The sequence below is a fragment of the Pongo abelii genome, chromosome 6, assembly GCF_028885655.2.
Source record: "Pongo abelii isolate AG06213 chromosome 6, NHGRI_mPonAbe1-v2.0_pri, whole genome shotgun sequence".
In the NCBI taxonomy this organism is placed as follows: domain Eukaryota; kingdom Metazoa; phylum Chordata; class Mammalia; order Primates; family Hominidae; genus Pongo; species Pongo abelii.
Genome location: NC_071991.2, coordinates 104,869,593 through 104,879,791, shown reverse-complemented (window position 1 = coordinate 104,879,791; position 10,199 = coordinate 104,869,593). Strand labels below are relative to the sequence as shown.

The 10,199-nt window shown below is 39.1% G+C and overlaps 1 long non-coding RNA gene across 1 annotated transcript; it reads left to right on the top strand.

Moving 5' to 3' along the window:
• Positions 1 to 388: 388 nt before the first annotated feature.
• On the top strand, positions 389 to 9,966 carry LOC129060446 (uncharacterized). Its single transcript, XR_008527178.2, has 3 exons — positions 389 to 553; positions 8,874 to 8,934; positions 9,723 to 9,966. It is a non-coding gene; the product is annotated as an uncharacterized LOC129060446 (long non-coding RNA).
• Positions 9,967 to 10,199: the final 233 nt, after the last annotated feature.

The following is a 10,199-nucleotide window of genomic DNA, read 5'->3' as shown; positions in this document are numbered from 1 at the left end:
AGGAATGAGAAAGAATTGTGGCCATCTTTAAACTGTCATACTCTGGCAAAATAAATTTACATTTTTATTTTTTGAACACCATGCTGCTTCTTTACGTGTGTCTTTGGACATAGAATTACTTCTATCTGGACTGGCTTTTTCCTTTCCCTTTCTATTATCTTTATTAGTTACCTTACTAAATTACTTTGCAAGTTTCTTAAACCTCCACAGTGACCAGTCATCGGATACAGGCAATGACCTTGGGCATGGCAGCTCTCTTCAGTCTAGGGCAATTTCTGGAGAGGGCTGGCAGCCCTGGCAGCTGGAGGAATTAGTATGTTAATTTTGAAGGGGTATCTGGGTGGTATGGCACAATGTCCATTGTATCCTACTGTCCTCCCGCATTTTCTGTCTCTGTGTTGATAATCTGTTTTTTGTTTTGTTTTTTTGAGACAGGGTCTTATTTTGTCACCCAGGCTGGAGTGCAGCAGTGCAATCATAGCTCGCTGCAGCCTTGAACTCCTAGGCTCATGTGATCCTCCCACCTCAGCTTCCTGAGCAGCTGGGACCACAGGTATGTGCCACCACACCTGTTGTTTTGTAGAGCTAACTGTTGTGTTTTTTGTAGAGACAGGGGTCTCCCTATGTTGCCTAAGCTGATCCAAACTCATAAGCTCAAGTGATCCACCCACCTCGGCCTCCCAAAGTGCTGGGATTACAGGTTTGAGCCACTGCACTCAGCTGATCTATCATCTGTTCTTCACAAGCCTTATTGGAGTCACTGCTGCTTCTGAACTCCAGCCCTGCGGCTGGAATAATTACCCTTGTTTCCATTCCTCCCTAAGTTTTCAAATATTTACTGTACCTTAACTCACTGCTTTAATTTGTCACATATAGTCTCTAACCCATCCAGTTATCACTTGTTGTGTCTTCTTGAAGCTTACCCTGTTCTCAGTTGACCCATTACTTGTCAACAGCCCCCGAATCTTGAGTTTTGGCTCTCTGTGAATACCAGCTTTTGTTCCCTGGCTCTACCCTTCTAGTGTCTCTCCAGTTTAGGAGCCTTGTCTAATTTCATGGCCATCTCTGTTTGAGTCAGTGAACCTACATATGAAGAAATATTTTGGTTCACTAATAATCACAAAAATGCAAATAAAACAATTTTGACCTTTTTTGCATGTATAAGATTATCAAATATTTAAAACGCTGACAAAATCTTTGAAAAATGGCACTACTCCGTTTTCTTACACTGTTGGTGTGGTTAAATTGATATGATCTTTCTGGAGAAGAGTTTTTCAACATGTTTATCATCACGTAAATTATCCAGCAATTGAATTTCCAGTTATTTATACTAACAAGTTATTTTTGCAAGTGTGAAATGATTTATAAATAAGGATAGTCATTGTAATAAAATAGGAAAATTGGGAAGATAAACTAATAATTAATAAGTAAATTAGGGAATAAAGATACAATTTTATGGAAACATTAAGATGAGGAATACATTTATATTTATGTACATGAAAATATGTTTATGGTATCACTAAATGAAAAAATCAAGTTACAGAAAATCATGCATACTATGATCTCATTTGTATAAAATTATAAACATATTTATAAGTATATATTTATGCATCAAAAGATATTTGAAAGGTTATTTATCAAAGTGTTCCTATAAAAAAAATACCATTTGGGGCCTGGCACAGTAGCTCACACATATAATCTTTGCACTGTGGGAGGCCAGTGTGGACAGACTGCTTGAGGCCAAGAGTCAGAGACCACCCTGGTCAACATAACGTGACCTAATCTCTACAAAAACTTAAAAACAAAATAGCCAAGCATAGTGGTGGCATGACAATATTCCTAGCTACTTGGAGGTTGAAGTGGAAGGATCGCTTGAGCCCAGGAGTTTGAGGCTGCAGTGAGCTTCAAGTACACCATTGCACTCCAGTCTCGGTGACAGAGCAAGACCCTGTCTCTTAAAAAAAAAAAAAAAGGTACTATTTGAAGCAAAGATTTGGATAACATAATATAAAAAGTATTAGAAAAAATATAGGTGTACATATGTAAAAGTATTCTTATGCCTTGTAAGACTAAACAACTAAAATCATACAGGAGTAGATCAAATACATAAACCTTTGAAATTTCTGTATGGGATAAATATCATAAACAACATTGAAAGGCAAATGTAGGAAGCTTTTTTTTTAGAGACAGGATCTCACTCTATCACCCAGGCTGGAGTACAGTGGTACAATCACAGCTTACTGTAGCCTTGACCTCCCTGGCCCAAGCAATCCTCCCACCTCAGCCTCCCAAGCAGCTGGGACTACACATGGGCACCACCGTGCCAGGCTCTTGCTTATTTATTTTTATTTCTCCTTTACTTTATCAGCTTCACTAGAATGGAAGCTTTAAGAAATCAGGGACCTGGTCTGTTCTACTTCCAGAGTCTAGAATAGTACCTGTCAAAGAGTAGATACTTGATAAATATGTATTGAATAAATAGACAATGAGAGATAAGAACTAAATATCTTGCATCTCTGGTTTTTCCAGAAATACCTTTTTAGCTTTTATATATTGCAGACTCTCCCCTAATTTCACTGCTTCCTTTCACTTTCCTCCCTTCTCCATTTCTTCCTCTTCTACTTTCGTGGAAAAAAAAAAATTAAATCTTTCCTCCCTTCTCCATTTCTTCCTCTTCTACTTTCGCAGAAAAAAAAAATTAAATCCAATTAATTGGGAATAGTTCCAGCTGGAAGGCAGAAGGAAATGCATGCAGGTGACATCCAGGATGACTTCTACCCCTTTACATCTACATTTGCCTTTTTTTAATTAGGAAAAAATTCAAATTCTGCAGAAAGAGAACAAAAGTTGAGAGTCAGGAAAAGGCCAAAGATTAAAAATTATATAAGGTATAGTATAATGCAGGTTTATGTTAATTGAAGAGTTCATTTCCTTAAAATAGGATTGATAAACATTCATCCAAAAAAGTCATTCGCTTATTGCACACTTAAATAAACAAACGCTTATTATAGAAATGTAATTATGTTTTCAAAAGAAGCAAGAGTTCTGAATTTATTGACTTTTTCTGAGTCAATCTTGGCAAAGAGTATTCAAAACAAATTAGAAATTTCTGTACTTTGTCCAGTAAAAGCTTGGAAATAGGCTTGGCTTAGAATACAGGTGAGCAAACAGGTATTCTTTGGGTAAGCCCCAGCCCATACAGTTGTTTTGCCAAAAATTCAAATTTGAAATTGTTTTGAAAAATCATTTTCAATCTACATTGCCAATAGCAACAACCAGCTGGGGCTCATTAAGTACTAACAGTTGCTGAGCTTTAACATCTGACCCAATCTCAATAATCTGTATTTTGCTGACCCCTAGCTTCCTTTCCTTGTTTACATCACTTGCTTGGTCTCTGTAAATTTTCAAGTTTGAAGTAGCTATCTTAAAACAGAAATCAAAATCTATTAATTTAATACAATACTGAAGTCAGGCCACTATTCGGCCCATACACAGTGGTGCAGGAGCATCTCTTGTTTAAGCTCAATGATCATTCTGATTGGTCAGCACCGTATTGTACTGGTTGTTAAATATTTTGAATTTTTTTAATACTTTATTTTTTGGAGGAGTTTCAGGTTTGCAGCAAAATTGAGACGAAGTTACAGAGATTTTCCATATATCCCCTGCCCCCACGCATACACAGCCTCTCCCATTATCAACATTCCCCACCAGAGTGGTACATGTTTTACAATTGGTGAACCTACACTGATATTATTATCACCCTAAGTCAATAGTTTACATTAGGGTTCACTATTGGAGTTGTGCATTCTATGGGCTTGAACAAATGTATGACAACGCCGGGTTGGTGGCTCATGCCTGCAATCCCAGCACTTTGGGAGGCTGAAGTGGGTGGATCACCTGAGATCAGGAGCTCGAGACCAGCCTGGCTAACACGGTGAAACCCTGTCTCTACCAAAAATACAAAAAATTCCCCAGGCATGGTGGCACATGCCTTAATTCCAGCTACTAGGAAGCTGAGACAGGAGAATCACTTGAACCCGGGAGGCAGAGGTTGCAGTGAGCTGAGATGGCACCATTGCACTCCAGCCTGGGCAACAAGAGTGAAACTTCGTCTCAAAAAAAAAAAATACAAAAATTAGCTGGGTATGGTGGCACATGCCTGTCGTCCCAGCTATTCAGGAGGCTGAGGTGGGAGAATTGCTTGAGGCTGGGAGGTCGAGGCTGCAGTGAGCCAAGATCATACCACTGCACTCCAACCTGGGTGACAGAGCAATAACCTGTCTTAAAAAAAAAAAAAATGGTGAAATGACATGTATCCATCATGATAGTATCATACGAATTATTTTCATTGCCCTATAAATCCTCTGTGCTTTGCCTATTCATCCCACTGCTTCTTCCCTAGCCCATAAATATAATTCTTGCCTAAAATACTTCTCGTCATATTTTTAAGTTGACAGTTGTTTGAGTTTGTATTATAGATATTCAAATAAATAGAAAACTTTATTATATAATGAAGGTGAAGAAATTAGACCAATAAGTAAAGAATTTAAACCATATTAGATTTAACCTAAAACAAAGTAAGCTGTGAATGAGTAGAAATGTTTATCAAGTAGAAGAAAATATCCTACAGCATTCTTTAGTAATTATTTAGGTTAATCCTGTTTACAAAGTACTGAAAGTATTACGGTTTAGGGTATATTCAGTCTTGAAATCATATATTTAACTACCTATTTAACAACTCCAATGAAATATCCCCAAAACATCTCAAATATGACCACAAAATATTTGCAGTGATACACAGGAGATTCACCTTGGCTGGGTTTCATTATTATGGTAAAATTCTTTTCATAATCAATAAATGTGTACCTTTGTCCCATGTCTTTACTAAATGAGTTGACAAATGAGTTATAGCCCATGTCTTTGCTGAATTAGTTGATTCTGAAGACACAGGTATTCTCAGCACTGTGAGTGGGATTCACTATGATCACAGAAAAGCCTTTAGAGCAAATCCCATAAAACAGATTTCAAATAAAATCACACAAAAGAACTTTAAGCCCTCCCCTTCCATTTTGTCTCACTTCTTTGGCTGCCACAGTTGCCCTAAGATGTTTGGGTAATCTGCTTTTTTACAAAGTGGGACTGGTGATGAGTGACCCCGAAAGTGGTGTTTGTGGCTGCTGGGGTCTTAGACCTCTGCTTGTTTACTGCCTGGTCCTCAGTGGAAATCTGAACTCTCTTTTTCCTGTTGCTCTGTCTTGGAAAAGGATGTAAACAATGATTCAGTGTGAGTGTTTGGGGCCCATGGTAAATGGGTGGAATAATTGAATCATGGAACATTATAGGTGGTAAGAGCCTTTATATGTTGTTTAATCTGCTCTATTTCTTTTACAATTGAGGAAATTGAGCCTCAGAAACATAAAGTGACTTGCTTATGAGATCTTATAGCCAGTGAATTAGAGAGTCAGTTAAAGAACTTACCCTAGGCTGGGTGCAGTGGCTCACACCTGTAATCCCAGCACTTTGGGAGGCTGAGGTGGGAGGATCGCTTGAGGTTAGGAGTTTGAGACCAGCCTGGCCAACATGGTGAAACCCCGTCTCTACTAAAAATAAAAAAATAAAAAATTACCAAGGCATGGTGGTGCATGCCTATAATCCTAGCTACTGGGGAAGCAGAGATGGGAGGATTGCTTGAACCCTGAGGGCAGAGGTTGCAGTGCGCCGAGGTCACACCACTGCACACTCCAGCCTGGGTGACAGTGCAAGACTCCGTCTCAAAAAAAAAAAAAAAAAAAGAACTTATCCTATCATTTCAGATGAGCATATTGGTAGCATTGCTACCGTGAATTGGGGAATTAGCATAAGGAAACTTTACAATGGCAAATATACCATATCTCAGGAAAGCTCTGTATTTCACTCTGAAACTTCATGTGTCACCATCCTGCTAAGTAACTCAAAGGCATTTTCTAAATGACAGGATTCTCATTAATACCATGTTCAACTTTAACATTGAGAGTTAAGACTTTTGAAGAGATTTAGAAGACATGTCAACATGGGCTGCGCACTGTGATACAGGGAGGAAAAGAGGAGGCTGATGGTTGGTTGTGGTCAGCATGAGCTATGCAGAGGTATAGCCGACCAAGGAAACTCCTCATGCCCTTCTGTTGAATTCTTCATGTGCCTGGCATCATCTGTCACTCTGGCCTCTCTCCCAAGCTCCCAGCTCAGATCCTTCACTGCCTGTTGGACGTCTCTACGTAAACATATTAAAAAAAACAAAGGCTAAGCAATTCTCAAAGTGTATCTACCATCATCCCTTCAAAATATATTTAACTGCAAAATATGTTTAACTACAAAATATTTGTACTTCAACTCCAACAAAGTGTCCCAAAAATGTCTCAGATATAACTTATACACTCTCATCTTCACCTTGGCCCTCCGGCTCCTCCTGCAAATCTCATTCATCTCAGAAAATGACAATACCAGCCTTTCAAGATTGCTTGAGCCCAACACGCAGAAGACATTCTTGATCCCTCATTTCCTCTCTACTTTCAATCCTTCAGAAAGCGCTGGTAAACCGAGCTCCAACTGTATCTCAAATTCACCCACTTCTCTCCTTTGCCAGCCCCACTTCAAGCCATACCACCTCTCCTCTTACCGGTTGTACTGTAAAAGCTTCCTAAATGCTCTCTCTGCTTTCATTCCATTCTATGCCCCTCTCCAGTTCATTCACAGACCAGCACCAAGATTGATTTCTTCAAACACAAATTAGAGCAGGTTATTTCTCTGCACCAAAATCCTTCCCTGGCTTCTCACTCTGCTTAGAATAAAGTCAATGTCAAACTATTTACCATGATCCTGAATTATGTTACCACCAACTCCCCAAACTTAATTCAAGCCTGACTATTGTTTACTCTCCAACTCTTCATTTTCTCAGCATGCCAAGCTCATTCCAGTCCAGGACCTTTGCACAGGCTGAGCCCTGTGCTTGGAACTATTTTTCCTGCCACTATTCCAATGGCTGGCTCCTTCTCATCTTCAGTGTTGGCTTAAATGGCACTTTCTCAGGAGACTTTCCTGACTACCCTTTTAAAACTATGATGACCCATTACATCCTGTCTCAGCAACGTGTTTCCTTTGTAGCATCTGTGAACATCTGTAATTATTTTATTTATGGGTTTCTTATTTTATCTTTGTCTTGCTCACTAAATTGTAAGCCCCAGGAAGTTGAGGACCTTGACTATTTTGTTTATCTTTTTGTCTCTAACTCCTAGCATGGGACCTGGCATTTAGAAAGCACTCATTAAATATGTGTTGAATGGATGAATGAAGGAATACCTGCTTACTTCTCTGCACCCCACCCCCACCTCCACCCCAGGAGACCGCAAACTCTGTGTGGGTGGCAAATCTATCTTGTGATCAACACTTCCAACCCCAGAGCCTAGCACCATCCCTGGCACACAGTAAATATTCCATAGATATTGCTGAATTAAAATAAAATATAGGAGACCAATTATGAGACTATGGCAAGAATCTAGACTGATGGTAATGGAGACTGAACTAGAAAGATGGAGGGGAGAGAAAAAAGCGGAGGGCACCGCCACCACTTATTGCTGGGAAGACGCTTGCATTGGTCTTGTCCATCCTAGGCACTATTTGGTGCTATGTTATTAAAGCACTCTGGGAAGACTCTGCTAATCTGATGGCCACCAAACCATGCTACTAAATGAAAACAGCAAGGTGAAGAAGTGTAGTAGATTGTGTTCCTATTCCTATAATGTAAAAGTTGTATTTATACGTATGTATAGAAAATTTCAGTATACTCATGACCTATTAATGATTGTTTCTCAAGGAAGAAGATGGAGACTGGAAGGGAAATCTACATTTTAATAAATATTCTCTCATGTTGTTTAACTTTCTTTGCCATCAGCTGTGTGTTACTTATTTTCAAAAAAACATACTAGTTAATTTATTAAGTTAACAAATGTCCCTTTACGTATCCCCTTATGGATTATAGACTTCAATTCTTAGGAAGCTAGAGTAATTAACACAGGTGTTATTCCCTCATGATGAATTAAAACAATAATTAACATTAGCATAGTACTTTTTCATTTCCAAAGCACTTCCACATACATTATCTCATTATAACCTAGTGATGAATGTATTAGTAGTAGTAGTAACCACATTTTATTTTATTTATTTTGAGACGGAGTTTTGCTCTTGTTGCCCAGGAAATGGCACGATCTCGGCTCATTGCAACCTCCGCCTCCCAGGTTCAAGAGGCGCCCACCACCACACCTGGCTAATTTTTTGTTTTTTTTTTTTAGTAGAGACAGGGTTTCATCATGTTGGCCAGGCTGGTCTCGAACTCCTGACCTCAGGTGATCCACCCACCTCAGCCTCCCAAAGTGCTGGGATTACAAGTGTAAGCCACCGTGCCCAGCTGAGTAACCACATTTCATAAAGGAAGGAACACCTTCAAGGTAAACTCTAAATCGTGGATTCAGGGCTTATGAGAGGTCTATGAACATCAGATGCTGGTATTCTCTCTAAACACAACTGCTCTTCTGTTCACCAAATCATTTCCAAAATGACAACTTTCTACCTTTACTTCAGATTATATACATATGTATATTATATAGACTATTGGAGTGTATGGTAATTATTGTAAACACGTTATTGGAGTGTTGGCTATCCCTTTAAAACTCTATTATTAAATTGCAGGTTTCTTGCGTGCATTGAACATCTTGAATAAAGGTTACTCTATTTTTAATTTATGCTATCCTCTGTTTTATTAGAGAAAATATGAGTAACTTAAGACTTTTTTCCCCCCCAGTATGTATTGATCTGTTATCAACTTTTGATTTTGTTGACAGGAACTTTCTGTGAGCTGAGGTGCATGATCCTGATATTGATCCCAGACAATTGCTACATCTGGTGAGTTTTACCACAGCCTTGCTGGTATCAGAGTAGCAATAATGAACTCTGGACAGATTGAATTTCAATCCTAATAATATAAAATGGAGGTAGGGGGTTCCAGAGTTCTCCTCTCTTATGTTAGTCTAAGTAACCTGACGGAGCTTTTTGATGAACTGGATAGATACACCCCTGCCACAACAAATAGGAAAGGGCCTTCTTCCTTCCCTCCTCACCAAGAGTTCTCAGTCCTGTATGCACATTAAAATCACCTAAAGAGGTTTCTAAACAAATATCGATGCCTGGGCCCAACCCGCAGAGATTTTTTGAGTCAAATTGTCTGAGCTGGCACCTGGATATTGATATTTTTTCAGACTCTGCAGGCAATGCAATATTAATAAATTCAAACTGTCTGGAGCTGCATTAGGCAACCAACTTCTTTCAGGTCTACAGGACGCAGTTATTCCCCGAAGCAAACATTACCCCCCTCCTCCCTTATCAAAGTACTTTCATGGCCCTCAGTGGTCTTGGCCAGCGCCATCTCTCCCACGCTCAGTGATGCTGAACTCTGGGCCTCCAGCTGAGAACTTGCTCAGACATTTGAGCCAATTCCAGAGATCTTTATAAAACACCAACCCTGCCTCTGGCTTCCTGTTGTGCCCTCTGTATGATGTGAGAAGACTCCAGATCTAGGCAAGAATTCAGGTTTCTATATTTCACAACAAAGTAAAAACTTTACCTACTGGCATGCCTGGAATTTAAACCAGATGAGTCTATTTTCAATTAATAACAGAATTTCTACATTTCAGGGCCTGCTAAGCAATACAGCCTGGAACTCTCTGCTCTTCAGTGCCAAATAAAATCTGACTGAAATCATAATCAAATTTCAAGGTCCACGAGAATCATCCTCTTGGCTCAATTCCATATGCTCCATCCCTCTGCATGGAGTTAGCCAGATAGTGCCACACCTGTGCTAGTACTTTAGATTCTATTTTCATGTCACCACAATGGTAACCTTTAGTATTATGGCTTTGAATTTTTATGGCGAGTTAGTAAAAGGAGTAGTCACAGAAATACCAGCCCTCTGATTTTAAGTAAAACTATATTTGAAATCAATAGCTTGTCTTTTGCTCAGTGGACAGTATCAACCATTTTGCTCATTTTGTTCAATCAGCAATCATTTACTAAACACCTCCTTTGGACAAATAGATAGGCCATACATAGGTAAATCAGATACGTATCTATGTTTCCAAGAATTCACAGATAGTGAAGAAAACTGATAGAAA